Source organism: Schistocerca americana, chromosome 5 (genome assembly GCF_021461395.2).
Source record: "Schistocerca americana isolate TAMUIC-IGC-003095 chromosome 5, iqSchAmer2.1, whole genome shotgun sequence".
NCBI lineage: Eukaryota > Metazoa > Arthropoda > Insecta > Orthoptera > Acrididae > Schistocerca > Schistocerca americana.
The window spans coordinates 173,219,299-173,238,185 of record NC_060123.1 but is presented as its reverse complement, the minus strand read 5'-3'; positions in this window follow the sequence as shown (position 1 = coordinate 173,238,185).

The following is an 18,887-nucleotide window of genomic DNA, read 5'->3' as shown; positions in this document are numbered from 1 at the left end:
TCTGCCACTTCTTTCCCACTCTGCGAAATTCTTTAGGTTCCTTTCTGACGAAATGTCGACTCTGGCAACTGTTGTAGATGTAATGCAATGTTTGCTTTGTTCATCGTTGCCATTGTTCTGCTTTGCATCAACACCACTAGCGCTGTAGCACTATTGTGAATTACTCGCCGACTCACTGGCTTTGGCACTGGACTCGCATTCGGGAGGACGACGGTTCAATCCCGCGTCCGGCCATCCTGATTTAGGTTTTCCGTGATTTCCCTAAATCGCTCCAGGCAAATGCCGGGATGGTTCCTATCAAAGGGCACGGCCGACTTCCTTCCCTAATCCGATGAGACCGATGACCTCGCTGTCTGGTCTCCTTCCCCAAAACAACCAACCAACCAACCAACTGGCTTTGGTGTGACGTCACGTGTACGGGACTGCTGTTGAAATTGATCGTCAATATCTTATAAAGTTTTAGTCTTCAGTTACTTATTTTAAAGTTTATTTGTGTTAATATTTGCTGAAAAAGTAACTTATTAGTGGCCTTTCATTAATCTCGGTCTTTCTTGTCTGTTATTCGTGAGTGTGCTTAGGTCGTTCTTCCAAGCCTCACGCCTCAGTAGCGTGTTTACATTTTGCGGCGTATAATTGCAGCTGTAGCGGTTATAAAGCTAAATACTGACAAAGTTATTAGTGCACTGTTATACAGTTATTAAATTTAATAGCTTTCAGCGGTGTTTCGTGCTGTTTGTGTCGAAATAACGATTTAATAAACTTTTGGGAGCGTTCGCTCGCTGTGTCATTTAGAGTTTCCTGTGCGTTGAAGTCGATTAGTAAGTTTTCAGCTGACGTTTCTTATTGTTTCTAGTGGAGTATTTCAGTAAAATTTTCATTCAGTGCTTTAACTCTGTTGAGTGTTCCAGTGGCCACTTGAATTTTTTGTTTTAGCTAATAATTTTGTGAACTTTTGTTGGTATTGGTGTTAGTTGTGGTGTAGTAGTATTAATACAAGTAGTTGCTTTCTTAGTAGACAGAATTTCGAGACCGCTGTTAGTTATATAAATAGTTCCACTGGTGTAACTGAACTTGGGTAACACAGACGAATTTTCTTTTTTTTTTTTCAGTAACTGTAAAACTGTATCATGAGTGAGAAGAGGGGGTCTGTCGTAGTGAGTAGCGGTGTGGTATTTGTTGAAAATATTTTCGTTGGGGGGGGGGGGGGGGGATGCAGTGGGGAAGCCATTAGGCATTCTAGCGAGATTCTCTCCTGGGAATTCAGAGTCTGTAGTAGAAATAAGTTGATAGAGGAGCAGGAGCGTAAGATATGTGCCCTTCAGGTGCAGTTACAACGTACAAAGGAGGAACTACATAGGCTGAGGAGGGTGAAAAGTGGTGGGGAATGGGAACTAACAGTTGGCAAGAAGGCAGCTAGGAGGAGGTGGTATTCAGACAGTTACACTCTGCGTATATGCAATAGACGAGGAGTCTCATGTAGCTGTAGATGTAGGGAACATGCAGCACTCCTCAGCAGTTAGGAGGCCTCGGTCAGTTGTAAAGTCTAACAGAAAGAAGGAGGTTCTTCTAGGTAGTTCGCATGGTAGAGGTGTGGGCTAGCAGCTGTAGGAAAAGTGAGTATCAGGTCACCAGCATTGTGAAGCCTAATGCAGGGTTGGCTCAGGTGACTGACATCATAGGGGAGTTATGTAGGAATTTTACGAAGGATGATCAGGTAGTGATGGTGGGTGTAGCACGGAACAGGCTTCATAGGGACTGGGAATATGATGTAGGTAGTGACCTGGTAAAGATAGCTTCTCAAAATGGTGGCACTAATGTGCATTACGTGCAACTGTTTCAGCGTCATGATTGGTCTTATCTTAATGCGGCTGTTAGCCGCGTTAACATGGGGCTGGACAGGGCGCTGATGGCAGAGGGCATGGGTCACATTTCAATGGTACCAGTAGATCGGGTTTTACTAGGCACGGCCTGCACCTCAATAGGTATGAGAAGGGGAGGCTGGCAAAGCTTATAGATGACAGTGTAGTATGTGCTGGTGGGATCACTCATGGAAAAATTCCTGTTGTAGTTTGTGTTAGAGCTGCACCTTTTTTAGATTGAAGTCAGCTGACAGGTATACCTGCCTAAAGGAAGTCCCTCTAAGGGCTCACCTTCAGAGGACGTCATGTTTCCAAGTAGAAAAGGAATTAGCATAACTTTTTTGAGCTTTTCCTCATTACAGAGACTTATCTCCAACATAATAATTTACTCGCAAATTACTATACAAGTAATAAACTTTCTTAAAGTATGTTTTCAAAATATTCCTCCAGATGTTTCGATCTTGTGTTCCCTCTTCCTCTGCGCCCATTCTACTCATTGTGTGCTGTACATTTTGGAGCCAGGTGGTCATAGGTCGTCTTCTTCTTCGTCTTCTCCCCTCCGGTTCCCACTCCAGTATCAATTTTGGTATTCTGGCTTCCTCCATTCGTCGTACATGCCCATACCACTGTAATTTCTTCATATCCATTACGTCATATATTCTTTCTTTTATTTCCATTCTCCTTATTATTTCCGTGTTCCTTATCTTCTCTTTCCTGGAGATTCTTCCCAATCTTCTCCAGAAGTCCATCTCTAGAGCTTGTAATTTTTTAATGTACTTCAGGTGAATTGTTCAGGTCTCCGCTCCATACAGAGCCACACTCTCTAATATGGATTTGTATATTAATTTTTTAGTTCTGCTCATTACGTTCCTGCTCCATAAGACTTGAGTTAAGCATCCCAATGACCTTCCATCTGCTACCAATTCTTCTACTGATTACTGACTCTGATTTTTCCTCGATTTCTAAAATGGATCCAAAATAACAAAGTGTTTATCTTTTTGATTTTCTTTCCTTCGATGTATAGCTCATATGAATCATTAGCCAAGTATTCTGTTTTTTGGTAATTAATCTTCAAACCCCAAGTTTTGTATGCTACTACTAGTTGATTGCACATATAGTTAGCATCCTCCCCATCTTGTGCTACGACTTTTTGATCATCAGCAAACAATAAATAATGTAGCTAAACTGCATCTCTTATTTCTAATCCCATACTATTACATTTACGAGACCATGCTCTAAGGCTAATATCGATATAGGTTTTAAATAATGATGGTGACATGGTACAGCCCTGTAAAAGACCTTTGCTTGTTCTAGATTCCTGTGAAAGTTTATTACCAACTTTCACTTGGCAAATGCTATCTTTATACATGTGTTGTATTATTCTAATCAAGGAAGGGTTTATGTTTGGCATATGTAGTGCTATCCAAAGTAATTTTCTTGGAACAGTAGCATACGCTTTTTCCAGATCTATGAAAATTAATCCTATATTTTTTTGATTTTTCTTTATGTTTCTCCAAAATCTGTCGTAATGTGAAAATATGGTCTACTCATGATCTCCCAGCCGTGAAACCGCATTATTGTTCTTGGGTTCTAAAATTTTTTCCAGTTTGTTTCTAATTACTTTCGCAAAAATTCTCATTAATGTGTTGGTAACACAAATTCCTCAATAGTTTGAACGAATTTCGCGATCCCCTTTCTTCAGTATGGTATTAATGCAACCTAGCTTCATCTCGTTGGGCATTGAATCTCTATGTATCATTTTATTGAAGAGCTGTGTTATCAGTTTCACAATTTTGTCACGCTCCAGATTGATATTGCCTGGTCCCAGTGATTTATCATTCTTTCCTGTTCTCAGCGCCTGAAGTACTTCACTTTCTAAAATCTGGATCTCATCATCTTCATGTCCATTTTCTTCCACTGTTCCTTCTTCTAGATATTCTTCTCTGTCATCATTTAATAATTTTTGGAAATACTCTTCCCATTCCTTGTGGGTTATCAGTTGGAGATTAGTTTTGCTTTTTGTATCCTGTCGAAGCCTTAATCGACGGGAATTAGCATATTTCATCAAGATATAAGAGGTATTAGAGATAAAGTTAGTGAACAGCTTATAGATGTTGACTCTGAAATTATTGGTATATCGGAGCACCACTTAAATAATTTAACATTTCAGAGGCTTCCTTTACCAGAATACAGATTAGCAGGCTGTTTTTCAAGGAGTTCCTTACGGAGTGGGGGAGTGGCTATGTACGTAAAAAGCTGTATTCCATTTGAATCCGTAGACGTATCATGGCCTTGCACTAAACAGATGTTTGAATGTTGTGCAAGGGCAGCTGAGTTTAGTGAAACTAAACTTACAGTTGTTGTTGTTTATAGGTCCCCTAACTCTGACTTCAGAGCATTTCTGCTCAAGCTAGAGAGGATTCTTGATTCACTTTGTAGGAAGTACCAGAAATTAATTATATGTCGTGATTTCAGTACATAAAAAGTTTTCTTACTCAAACAAATGTCACATATAATTACAAACAATATAGGAAAGTTAGTACAACAGCAATAAAGAGTTTTTTAAACCTTGTCAAGAAACAAGAGTGGCTGGATGTTTATAGTGCAGATAACATAGAAGTCAAAGATAATGCTTTCCTTAACACACTTCTCATGCTCTTCGAGAGTTTCTTTCCATTACAACATTCTAAACGGGGTACTAGCAGTTATAGGCAGCCCAGGTGGCTGACTAGTGGGATAAGGATATCATGTAGAACAAAGCGGGAATTATATCAAAATATTAGCAGTACTCACTATCGAGCTACAGTAACCCATTACAAACAGTATTGTAAGGTGCTTAAAATGTTATTAGGAAGGCAAAGAGTATGTAGTATACAGATAGAATAGCTAATTCACAGGATAAAATTAAAACCATATGGTCAGTTGTGAAGGAAGTGTCTGGTCAGCAGCACAAGGTCGACGATATAAAGTCAGTTTGTAGTAAAAATATTTGTTACTAATAAATCAGGTATATGTACAGTACTAACGATCATTTTCTGAGCGTTGCTGGTGAATTAAACAAAACTTTAGTTTGTACAGGGAATCATATAACTTTCTTGGCAAATGCTTTTCCGGGACTGATGTTTGAAATACTCCTCTGTGATATAGACAAGGGAGAGATTGCGTCAATAATTAAATCACTGAAGACTAAGGACTCTCATGGATATGATGGAGTGTCTAGCAAATATTAAAGTACTGTGCTGCGCATGTTAGCCCTGTATTTAGCAATATTTGTAATTTTTTCTTTAGGAATGGTCAGTTTCCTGAACGATTAAAGTACTCAGTAGTAAAGCCGTTTTATAAAAAGGGAGAAAAGGATTATGTAGACAATTTTAGACATATTTCTCTGCCATCAGTGTTTGCTAAAGTTATTGAAAAGGCTGTATAGGTAAGGATAATTGGTCGTTTTATATCACATAATTTGCTATCAAATGTACAGTTCGGCTTTAGAAGTAGTTTAACAACTGAAAATGCTATATACTCTTTTCTCTGAGAGGTACTGGAAGGGTAACACAAAACGTTTCGAACGTCAAGCTATTTTTTGATTTAATCAAGGCGTTTGATTATGTTGATTACAAAATATTGCTCCAGAAGTTGGACCATTACGGAATGCTGGGAGTAGCTCACAATTGGTTCATCTCTTACTTTAGCAACAGACAGCAAAAGGTCATTATTAACAATGTTGAGAATGGCTGTGATGTGGGGTTTGAGTGTGGTACAGTCAATTGGGGGATGCCCCAGGGATAAGTGTTGGGGCCAGTCTTCTTCCTTATTTACATAAATTATGGGTAGCTCTAAAATATTTGTTTGCTGACGACACTAGCTTGTTAGTAAAGGATGCTGTGTGCAACATTGGTCCGGCTTCAAATAGTGCATTTCATGGCCTCAGTTCATGGCTTGTAGAAAATAAACTAACGCTAAATCACAGTATGTCTCAGTTTTTTTTCAGTTTCTAACACACAGTTCAACAAAACCTGACGTTTTAATTTCACAGAAAGGGCATATGATTAGTGAAACTGAACAGTTCAAATTTCTAGGCGTTCATATAGTAAACTGTCGTGGGACATCCACGTTCATGAACTTGTTCAAAGACTTAATGCTGCCCTTTGTATTATTCGAACGTTATCTGAAACAAGTGATCGTTCGGCACGAAAATTAATCTAATTTGCTTGTTTTCATTCGCTTATGTCGTATGGTATTATATTTTGGGGTAACTCTTCCCATTCTAAAAGGATATTTTTGGTTCAGAAACGGGCGATTCAGGCAATAAGTGGAGTAAATTCACGAACCTGTTGTCGACCCCTGTTCACGAGACTGGATATTTTGACATTGGCCTCTATATATGTATACATAGGCCAATGTCAAAATATCCAGACTCGTGAACAGTAGCATACGCTATATTCGTTATTGTCATTTCTTGTTAACAATATTATCTTATTTCCAAGAATAATCAGCTTTCACTTAGTTAATACTTGGCAGAAATCAAACCTACGTTTGGATCGGACTTCCTTAACTCTTGTGCAGAAAGGTGTGCAGTATACTGGTGCGTCCATTTTCAGTAAGCTACGGCTCGAATTCAAAAATCTTAGCAGTAATCCATGCGCTTTCAAATCGAAACTGAAGAGCTTCCTCATGAGTCACTCCCTATAGTCTGTCGAGGAGTTTCTTGAAAAATTAAGCTGATTCTTGTTGTACTGTTGATTGCGTTTACTTAAACTTATGATTGACTTTTTTCGAGTTCATAAACATTTTATTTTTATCTGATATTACTTTGATGTTGTAATTTCATGTACTGACCTGTTTCATGACTTTGGAGATTTGCTCCTCAGTTTGGTCCTACGGAACTTGACGTGTAAATAAATACACAAATAAATTAATAAATTAATAAAGCTGTTTAACTACGCTCCATAGCCTCACACTGTCCTCGCAATTGGATACCTCCATTCCCCCCCCCCCCCCCCCCCCCCCCTTGCCATTAACAGCCAATATTGTGGTGGTAGACAGTATGTTGACTGTACAATGCCGTAATCATTGGCCTTTTGCGGCTCCGCATTCTCTGTGAGCTATAGTGCAGAAGGGCCGACAGTGTGTGATACGAGTGGAATCTTGCGACGTAGTTGGTCCTGTGCTGTGGAAGACTTCATGGTGTGACAAGTACCGGTTCAGTGGCGAGCGAGTGGGGACGTAGCTACCTGCTGCACTGGAACTGTGTAGCCAATCGTGTGGTACGTTGGCCTTCCTGCCGACAGAGTTTCATGAGACAGCGCTATCCCATTTAATGCGAATAGTGAGGAGAGGTTAAGTACACTACTGGTTGTTCTGATGTCGAGTTCGGGAAAAGTAGTGCGAATGTCATACTTGATGTTAGAGCTGTGTTTACTGACATAGGCTTGTGAATTAAAGAACTGTCGAGACATGTTCGTCAGTTACGTTTTGAAGCTCGTGAAACCTATTGGTGCAACGGGATTATGAAATCCCTGTGCAACGGTGCGTGCTGCTAAGCGATTTGTTAAATTGTACTGCGTATGTTACTGCCATGTGCTTTTGTTCCTGTTGTAGAACATTGCCATCTGTCATTTAAGTCTGGTGTGTCCAGGTATTCCTAGGCATCCCCATTTTTTAGTACGTGGGGGTGAGTACTGTCAGCTCTGACGAACCAAAATAGACGCCCGGGTCGGATACGTAAACTATTATTCTGTTATTAACGTTTTACTGTTCAAATTCACTTACTGTGGTGCTCACCAGTGTAAACTGTAAATTTCTGGTTGCTTTTAAAGTGTGTAGTGATCATTTATATCGCGTTGTGAATAATTCAAATTAACTGTCTTTCGATGTTTATCTGACGGTTAAAGTTTGAGATTCAGTGCACTTCTCTTTGATTTGAAATGGCTCTGAATGCAGACAGCTGGCTCTGCCCTGTCTTGAAGGTTTTAAAGTAAAAATTTGTCCACTGCTGTTATGTGACATGTAAAAAAGTGTGTTAAATGTTTTTCATTCGCGTTCTTATTTTTGCCTTTGTGTCAACAACTGACTTAGCCGCGCGCGATTAGCCGAGCGGTCTAAAGTCGCTGCAGTCATGGACTGTGCGGCGGAGGTTCGAGTCCTCCCTCGGGCATGGGTGTGTGTGTTTGTCCTTAGGATAATTTAGGTTAAGTAATGTGTAAGCTCAGGGACTGCTGACCTTAGCTGTTAAGTCCCATAATATTTCACACACAATTGAACATTGAACAACTGACTTCGCGTAAATTGCCTTCTTCTAATTGTAGCTCAATGGAACTAACGAACTGCGTCTGTTTGTTTTTTTTAACACATTTGCTGTTTAATCAAGTGGAATAAAATGGTCCTTTTTGAAATTCTTTTAAGTAAAAATTTCTTGCATAGTTCTGAATATAAACAGCTCTGCTTATTTCTTGCTATTTAAAAATAATTTTTAAATTTTTTTTAACTGCTCGAGTGAGGAGCGTCAATTACGAATAGCCGAAGGATATTTGTTGAAGTTCTAGTGAAATTGTTCGCGCCTGTCAGTGGAATCCAGACTGGAATAATTCTGTATTCGGGGCCTGTGCCCGCGGATTCTTTATGGTCTGCCTAGATAGAACAAATAATTATTTGTTTAACTGTGGTTAACCTCATATCTTGTGATGTATCATGTGTCAGCTTTTCTTTAAATATTGTACAAGTACGAATGTTGAAATCGTCGTTGTTGTTATTAATGTGTTAAATAAATTGTCTAATACGTGCTCAGTTCCTTACCACTCAAGGATTAGTCACCCAAGTCCAACCTTCTCCAGAGTTTTCCCATCCTCGATCCTCAAATCTAACATCAATCCACATTCCGTATGGTATCAATCAGCAGCGAATTTCTCATTCAGAAATCCCATTTGAATGTCTGTTGTTAGTCAAGAGATCGTGTTATGTTTCGTATAAGGAGTCTGATAGCGGCAGGCTGTTGGCCTATTGAGACAGCAGTTTGCCCTTCCGCGATATTCTTGCTCTATTCGGTCGGGATCCCAGGACTGTTAGGCGAATATGGAACCGATGAACTCAGGCCATAACAATGCAGGACTAGACGGCCCCAAGCGAATACCGCCCGAGAGGGCGGATCCCTCTGATCTGCTGGATTGTACGTCCACGTTCGTGTGTTGAGTTAGGGCACGGGTTACTTTGGCGTAAGAGAAGTCTCCACACAGACAGTGCGACAACGTCTGTTGCACCATGGCGACCACCGTTGCGTTTTCCCTTGACACACCAGCAAAGAGAGGCTCGCCGCTAGAGCTGTGCCCAATGGCAACACCGTAATGTATGGGACCTCACACAACGCTTTGCTTTGTTCTCTATTATCTGCTGTATTAGCAGTGGTCGTTTAGTGAAAAACAGAGTGCTTGAGCGACAGTGTGTTGTGCGCGTCTCATTGGCAGACCTGGCAATTATTGCTGACGAGTTCTGCGAAGACCAACTACTTTCGTTACAATCCACAGCTGGTGAAATAGGAACGCATTGACGTTGTTGCTGTAAAACTGCCATCTCTGTGACGGTTTGGAAAACTCCAATCTTGGTCTGCTTAATGACATCGGGTCGAAATTTTTTGATGACCGTAGTCAACTCTTGCAGGATGAACTAGGATCAGAATACCAGGTCACCAATTTTTTTAAACCTAGTGCTGGTCTGGAGCAGGTGACAGAGGATTTAGGATCACTTTGCAAAGATTTCACTAAGGAAGACACCGTGGTTATAGTGGGTGGGGCAGGTAACAGTATTGACAGAGATCCTGGGTACAGCGTAGAGTGTGACCTGGCGAAGATTGCATCAGCATCGAGGCATACCAGTGTTGAGTTTGTATCTGTTCTTGGGCGCCATGACCGACCTCATTTGAACTCTTCTGTCAAGAGAGTTAATTTGGAGCTGGAACGGCTGCTCATGTCGGGTGCGGGGTCACACATTGGTGTGGTTCATGTTGATTCTATCAGTAGGTGGGATTATACTAGGCATGGCCTTCACCTCAACAGGAAGGGGAAGGGTAAATTGGCTGGGGAAATAGCAAGAAAGTTAAAGGGGGGAGGCACTGTCATGAGTGGTAAAATACCAGTGGTTATAGGATTCAGAAAAGACCCTTTTTTAGGGTAGGGAGGACAGAAAGAAAACAAATTTTAAGAGAGGTTAGAACTGAGACAAACCTTCAGTTTGAGAAAGAAATCAAAAAACATAATCCCAGCTTATTACATCAACATAAACAGCCATTGGTTAAGAATTTTCAACTGTCAGCAGATATTTTAACTCCACCCAATTTTAAGTCAGTCAATGTGAAATGTCAGCTATCTTTATTGCATCAAAATATTCGAGGACTGAGAAATAAAATTAATGAATTAACTATCTGCATAGATGAATTAGAGTCTTCAAACCCAGCTGACATAATCTGCCTCTCTGAACATCATGTGACCACTGGTATAGAACTTTTAAGTGTTACAGGGTTTAGGTTAGCATCTCATTTTTGTAGATCAGAAATGGAGAAAGGAGGAGTTGCCACATTCATCAGGAACGGTCATAAATTTAAGAACATAGACATTCATAAATTTTGCCTAGAACAGCATATGGAAGCATGTGCAACAGAATTAGATTTTCACAAAAAATCTTTCATAATATTAAGTGTATATCGAGCACCTGCAGGTAACTTTAATCTGTTTGTAAACCACCTTGAAGCTGTACTGGCCCATTTAACAACCAAAAACAAAGAAATAGTGGTTGCTGGTGATTTCAATGTAGATTTCCTTAAAGACTCTCCCAATAAGAACCTATTTGAGTTAGTAACACTATCATTCAACTTAATTCCCACAGTAAAGTTCCCCACTAGGATAACCACTTGCTCACAAACAGCCATTGATAATATCTTTATAGAAAAGTCAAATGAACAAAATTATATTACAAAACCAATAGTCAATGGCCTCTCAGACCATGACATGCAGTTCCTTCTGTTAAATGTTAATACTGAACAGGATATAAAATCTGTTAAATCTGAGCTCAAGAGGGTAATCAGTAAGCCAAAAATTGATTATTTTAGGACACTCCTCAGAGACATTCACTGGACTGATGTTTACAGTGCTCATGGCATGAATGAAAAATATAACATTTTTGCTAATAAAGTGCTTACCTTATTTGAACACTGCTTTCCCCCAAAACTTACCAAGGTTAGAGCAAAGTCTACAAAGAAGCCATGGATTACTCGAGGAATAGGGGTATCTTGTAAAACAAAAAGAAAACTGTATCTGTCAATCCGAAACATTTCCAATGTTGATGCTATAGCACATTATAAGAAATACTGCAAAATATTAAAGACTGTAATACGGATGTCAAAGCAAATATATTACAAGGAAAAGATAGTCATATCAGATAACAAAATAAAGACAATATGGGATATAGTGAAGGAGGAGACCGGTAGAACCAGACATGAAGAGGAACAAATAGCATTAAGAGTAAATGATGCATTGGTGACAGATGTGTATAGTGTTGCAGAACTTTTTAACAAACATTTTATAACTGTTACTGAAAAGATGGGGTTGTCAGGTTCGGTAGATGCTGCTATGGGTTACCTTAGACCAGACATTTCAAGTAACTTCCATAATATGAATTTGACCCTCACTACCCCAACAGAAATAACGTCCATCATAAAATCTTTAAAATCAAAAACATCTAGTGGGTATGATGAAATATCAACAAAGTTAATTAAAGAATGTGATTCTGAGCTAAGGAACATATTAAGCTATCTGTGTAACCAGTCGTTTATCAGTGGAATATTTCCCGAATGGCTGAAATATGCTGAAGTTAAGCCACTGTTTAAGAAGGGAGATAAAGAAATAGCATCAAATTTCCGTCCAATTTCACTGTTGCCAGCATTCTCAAAAATTTTCGAAAAAGTAATGTACAGTCGTCTTTATAACCATCTTATCTCAAATAACATACTGTCAAAGTCACAGTTTGGATTTCTAAAAGGTTCTGATATTGAGAAGGCTATCTACACTTACAGTGAAAATGTACTTAATTCATTAGACAAAAAATTGCAGGCAACTGGTATATTTTGTGATCTGTCAAAGGCATTTGACTGTGTAAATCACAATATCCTTTTAAGTAAACTAGAATATTATAGTGTAACAGGAAATGCTGCAAAATGGTTCAAATCTTATATCTCTGGCAGGAAACAAAGGGTGTTATTAGGAAAGAGACATGTATCAAGCTATCAGGCATCATCCAACTGGGAACTAATTACATGTGGGGTCCCACAAGGTTCCATTTTGGGGCCCTTACTTTTTCTTGTGTATATCAATGACCTGTCATCAGTAACATTACCAGATGCCAAGTTTGTTTTGTTTGCTGATGATACAAACATTGCAATAAATAGCAAATCAAGTGTAGTCTTAGAAAGATCAGCCAATAAAATATTTGTGGACATTAATCACTGGTTCCTAGCCAATTCTTTGTCACTAAACTTTGAAAAAACACACTACATGCAGTTCAGAACTTGTAAGGGGTGTCCCAAGAGTATATGTCTAACATATGATGACAAGAAGATAGAAGAAGTGGACGGTGTTAAATTCTTGGGATTACAGCTTGATAATAAATTCAACTGGGAGGAGCACACCACAGAACTGCTGAAGCGTCTTAACAAATTTCTGTTTGCAATGCGAATTTTGTCAGACATAGGGGATATAAAAATGAAAAAGCTGGCATACTATGCTTACTTTCATTCCATAATGTCATATGGGATTATTTTCTGGGGTAATTCATCAAGCCAAGCTAAAGTTTTCCGGGCACAAAAACGTGCAGTAAGAATTATATGTGGTGTGAACTCAAGAACATCCTGCAGAAGCCTGTTTAGGGAACTAGGGATACTAACTACAGCTTCCCAATATATTTATTCCTTAATGAAATTTGTCATTAAAAATGTATCACTTTTTCAAACCAACAGCTCAATTCATGGAATCAATACTAGAAATAAGAATAATCTTCACAAGGATTTAAAGTCACTTAGTCTTGTACAAAAAGGTGTGCATTATTCAAGAACACACATTTTCAATAACTTGCCAGCAGCCATAAAAAGCTTAACAACCAATGAAATTCAGTTTAAGAGAAGCCTAAAGGATTTATTGGTGGCCAACTCCTTCTACTCCATTGATGAATTTCTTAGGAAAACCAACTGATTTGTATATAAGTACAACATAACTTCTGCACAATTTCAGTGCAGTAATGTGTTCACTGAAAATTTGTGTGTGTGTGTGTGTGTGTGTGTGTGTGTGTGTGTGTGTGCTTGTGTGTGTGTAAGTGTGTAAGTATAATCTAACTTCTGCACCATTTCAGTGCAGTAATGTGTTCATTGTAAATAAGTATTACAGTAGTTGTATTACATGTTTCTTACCTTATAAATAAATAAAAAACTTTTTTATTTTAAATTCAGTGCAATAGTATTTGTAAAATGACTCTTAGTGTTCATTAAAAAATGACGATCATTCCACTTGGGACCTGTGGAATGGTACATTAGCTTATTTGTTTTAGTTGTAAATATTTGTCATGTATTGTTGTTTTTCTGACATGTTCCACATCCTGGAGGACCTCCTCACTACGGATCAATTGGAATGAAAGTAAATCTAATCTAATCTAATCATGAGGTGGTGGTTTCGACAGCTCTTCCAAACAGTTTTTGATGTGCACTCTGTCTCCTTTCTTGACATTTAAGTATTCGAGAAGATCATCACTTTCTGGTTCATCTTGTCCCATATGCAAAAACACTGCGTCAGTGAACAGTTCATGTTCCTCGGTGCTGAGAGGCACTTGCAGCTTTCTATCGCACTTCGTAGCCATTTTGCACACGGACTTTGCCAGGCTTATAGCAATTGTTTCATTAGAGCGCAGCAAACAACGCATTACACTCGTCCAGAATCAGTTGGCCTCTAACGCCTGACGTAAAGCGATGGCGCAATACACATTGCACTCTGTCGGAAAACACTTTAATTATTCTGTCAATGTCGAGGGGACAACGCACTACACCGGACACATTACGTACGCGGCGCTAAATTACTCATGCTGGGAACAGACGGAAACTGTATAATTTCGCAAACTACTTGCGCATCCGCACGCCACACATGCGCAGTGGCTGGCAGTACGGTTTCGGAACTTGGTTTCAGAGCCTAGTGTCGTGTAGAAAAGCCTTTAAACTCAAAAACTGGATCTGTCGGAAAGTTTAGTGCACGCTATGAAATACGAGAACGTTATGAGTGAGCAGCTTACAAGCGAAACAAATAAGTTCCTGAAAAACTTGCTCGAGATGTTACAAAACATAACGCTAGCTACAGAGCGAACTACGAGAGGCAAGACTCACGCAAAGAGAATTCTGTTAATATTCGTTTGAACACCATGAACGCCACTGATCATGTTGCAATTGGATATTCGAGCTAATTTGCCCAGGCAATTGTAGGGCGACCTAAAGTTCAACGTAAATTTCGAACCACGGTGCAAGTCACCATGTTTTACATGAATTAAAGTCTCCAGTGTTGAAAGAGAGAAGTGGCAGACAGCAGTCCTGAGACTTACTTACAAGGGATCCAACGCCAGATCGTTGTATCGGTAGTGCGGCACTGGGCCACTAGGCCAAAGCAGTCATTTAATAAACGCAGTATTCGCTCCAGATAACTAACACGAGACAACTGAAAGGAAAATCACATTACGCATCATTTTCTCAACGTGAGTATTAGCTTCAGTGTCGGTTTCGATGCAAGAGTTCAACATCTTGTACAGAAGAACCACTACAGCTGAAGTATTCGATGGGTGACATTACTAAACAATTCTCTTAATGTTGCGACTACAGAAGTTAGACACAACTCAACATGAACATATTTCATTTACAATTTCGGCAGCTCAAATTCTGTATCAGTTTTTCCAGATTTAGGAAACGCTATATTGCCACTGCAGCAGTGCACGTAAATTTTCATTTTCAGCACTGTCTAAACTGCGTCCACCACACACCGCGCAAAACCATATTTTATGGGAAATTAAAAACGTTTTCAAACCGAAGAAAATCAGATGATCGAAGTAGTATACAATTCAAAAACAGAAAAAATATCTAAAGAGCCATGATCTACATCTACATCTACACCTACGTGATTACTCTGCTATTCACAATAAAGTGCCTGGCAGAGGGTTCAATGAACCACCTTCAAGCTGTCTCTCTACCGTTCCACTCTCGAACGGCACACGGGGAAAACGAGCACTTAAATTTTTCTGTGCAAGCCCTTATTTCTCTTATTTTATCGTACTGATCATTTCTCTCTATGTAGGTGGATGCCAACAGAATGTTTTCGCAATCGGAGGAGAAAACTGGTGACTGAAATTTCATGATAAGATCCCGTCGCAACGAAAAACGCCTTTGTTTTAATGATTGCCACTCCAATTCACGTATCATGTCTGTGACACTACCTTCCCTATTTGGCGATAGTACAAAACGAGGTGCCCTTCTTTGTACTTTTTCGATGCCATCCGTTAGTCCCACCTGATGCTGATCCCACACCGCACAGCAGTACTCCAGAATAGGGCGGACAAGCGTGGTGTAAGCAGACTCTTTCGTAGACCTGTTGCACCTTCTACGTGTTCTGCCAGTGAATCGCAGTCTTTTGTTTGCTCTACCCACAATATTATCTATGCAATCGTTCCAATTTAGGTTATTTGTAATTGTAATCCGTAAGTATATAGTTGAATTTACAGCCTTCAGATTTGTGTGACTTATCGCGTAATCGAAATTTAGCTGATTTATTTTAGTACTCACGTGAATAACTTCACACTTTTCCTTATTGAGGGTCAATTGCCACTTTTCGCACCATACAGATATCTTATCTAAATCATTTTGCAAGTCGTTTTGATCGTCTGCCGACTTTACAACCCTGCTGCCCACTCCAAGAGCTGAAATTCTCCACACGGTGTATGAAGCTAGGAAACGCTTAACTGTGACGAATCACAATGGGAATTGCGAATTCTCTCTCTTTCTGCCTCTCTTGTTCTTATCTTTAGTCGACAGAAAACTATCTAGGTTGAGCAACTGTTTAAGTTGAGCAAAACGGAAATAGGCATCCCCTTGAAAGAAACATTAATTTTCTTGAAGTGATTTAGAGAAACCACTAGAATACCTGAGCAAGAACGACCTAATTTTTACCTGGATCCTACTCCTCCCGAATATTAACTAACATCGTACTGATGTGAATACGAGAAATACGTACGGAAAAGAATTTTATGAATTTCGAGAAGCGCGTGTGTCAACTCATTTGTTATGGATAGTAACATCTGTGATATGGACACTCGGAAACACCATTTATGTGGCGTTATCTCGAACTAAAGACTTTTAATATTCTACCTTACTTGGCAATAAAAGACACACACTCAATGATGAAGAACCACCGTGAAATAGCTTTTATAAAAATTGTAATAAGCAGCAGTGACTTGAACGAAGAACTAACAGCAGACGAACCTATTCACATACCGAATTCAGTAATAAAAGATCAATATGTTTTAAATAGGAAAGCCGTTCAAATCAGACGTTCTTCGTAAGTTCTTGTTTGGTGCCGCCCGCTACGACTTCCTCTGCTGTGTCATCTTCATCTCACCATAGCACTTACATCCAACGCCCTCCATTATTCGTTGCATGTTCCATTGTCTTTCCCTGCAGTATTTGCTCTCTACAGTTTCCTCTAGTACAACTGAAGTTAGTCCCTGATTTATTAACAAATATTCTACCATCCTCTCTCCTTTTCTGTTTTCCATACTTCCTCTCCGATTCTGTGAAGAGCCACCTCAATTATCAGTTCATTTAATTTTTTTGCATCATTCTGTGATACCACATTAGAAAGGCTTCGATTCTCTTTTCAAATTTTCTCATAGTTCACGATTCACTCTGATAGACGCTGTCTACCAGACGTCCAGAATAATGTCTTTTTTTTAGCACTAACACACTTCTCTTATTGATTGGCGACTCCATGGAGTGTCCTGTGCACCACGACCATATAATGGGTATACTTGGAAGGAGAGACAGCATTGGTCGTATTTTTTTTATTTTTTTTATTAAACGAAAAATCGATTTTCGATTTTGCGTTTAATAAAACAAAAAACAAAAAATACGACCAATGCTGTCTCTCCTTCCAAGTATACACTTCTTTTAGCCTGTTCTGGTATGCTGCTTAGCTTTTCCTTTCTTCGTCCACCGTGCGTTGTTTTACTTCAGAGTTAGCAGAATCTCTTCACCTCGTTTGCTATGTGGTCCACAGTTTTGAAAAGTTTATCATTAATAGCATTTCAGCTACTAGTCATTATTTTTGTCATAGGTTTTCAGTTGATGTGGTCTTCAGTCGGAAGGTTGGTTTGACGCAGCTCTCCATGCTACTCTATCCTGTGCGAGCCTCATCATCTCTGACTAACTACTGCAACCTACATCTTCCTGAATCTGCTTAGTGTACTCATCTCTTGGTCTCCCTCTACGATTTTTACCCTTCATGCTGCCCTCCAGTACTAAATTGGTGATCCCTTGATGCCTCAGACCGTGTCCTTTCAATCGATACCTTCTTTTGGTCAAGTTGTGCCACAAATTACTTGTTTCTCCAATTCTGTTCAGTACTTCCTCATTAGTTATGTGATCTACGCATCTAATATTCAACATTCTTCTGTAGCACCACATTTCGAAAGCTTCTGTTCCCTTTTCATCCAAACTGTTTATCATCCATGTTTCACTACCACATATGGCTCCACTCCAGGTACCGTCAGAAATACTTCCTAACACTTAAATCTATATTCGATGTTAACAAATTTCTCTTCTTCAGAAACGCTTTTCTTCTCATTGCTATTCTACATTTTATATCCTCTCTACTTCGGCCATCATTTTGCCGCCCAAATAGCAGAACTGATATACTAGCTTAAGTGTCTCGTTTCGTAATCTGATTCCCTTAGCATCATCTGATTTAATTCGACTGCATTCCACTATCGTTGTTTTGCTTTTGTTGATGTTCATCTTATATCCTCTTTACAAGAAAATGTCCATTCCGTTCAACTTCTCTTCCATGTCCTTTGCTCTCTCTGACGGAATTAAGTGTCATCGGAAAAACTCAAAATTTGTATTTATGCTCCCTGAGCCTTAATTCCAACTCCAAATTTTTCTTTGGTTTCCATTGCTGCTTGTTCAGTATAGGAATTGAATAACATCGGCGACAGACTACAATCCTGTCTCACTCTCTTTTCAACCACTGCCTGTCTTTCAAGACCCTCGACTCTTATAACTGTCGTCTGGTTACTGTACAAGTTGTAAATAGCATTTCGCTTCCTGTATTTTATCAGTGCTACTAACCAGACAGAAGTGCTGCATGTCCTCGGAAAAAGTAACAGCTATAGTTTCCACTTGCTTTCAACTAGATCAATCAGTCATCCAGATCGTTGCCCCCGCAACTACTGAAAAGGCTGCTGCTCCTCTTCAGGAAACACCGGTTTGTCTGGCCTCTCAACAGTTGCCCCTCTGTTGTGGTTGTACCTACGATACGGCTACCTGTATAGCTGAAGCACGCAAGCTATACCGCCGACGGCCACTGTCCATGGCTCATGGGGGATAGGTTTTCAACCAATAAATATTCTGTTATCATTAGGACATCCCTTTACAATGAAGCACTACTCTGAGAATTTAAACTAATTCCAAATATGAAGTTACTGACTATAAACAAATGGAATGTTCTTCGCGTCTCTCCATCCACTCTACCACCTCTGGCCTGTGTTCCTCCCACCCATCTTGCTTTGTGGGTCGAGTAAGAAAGATTCAGATTTGTCCACCCAAAAGGATCAGCAGTAACAAAGTTTCGGAGAGTATGGATATCAATGGTGCCTTCATTGCTTTTCACAAAGATTGAATGCTTACATAAAATGTTTATCACGGTATTAGTTATATTAAATCTGAAAGGCGATGATCAACTCCTGTAATGTATT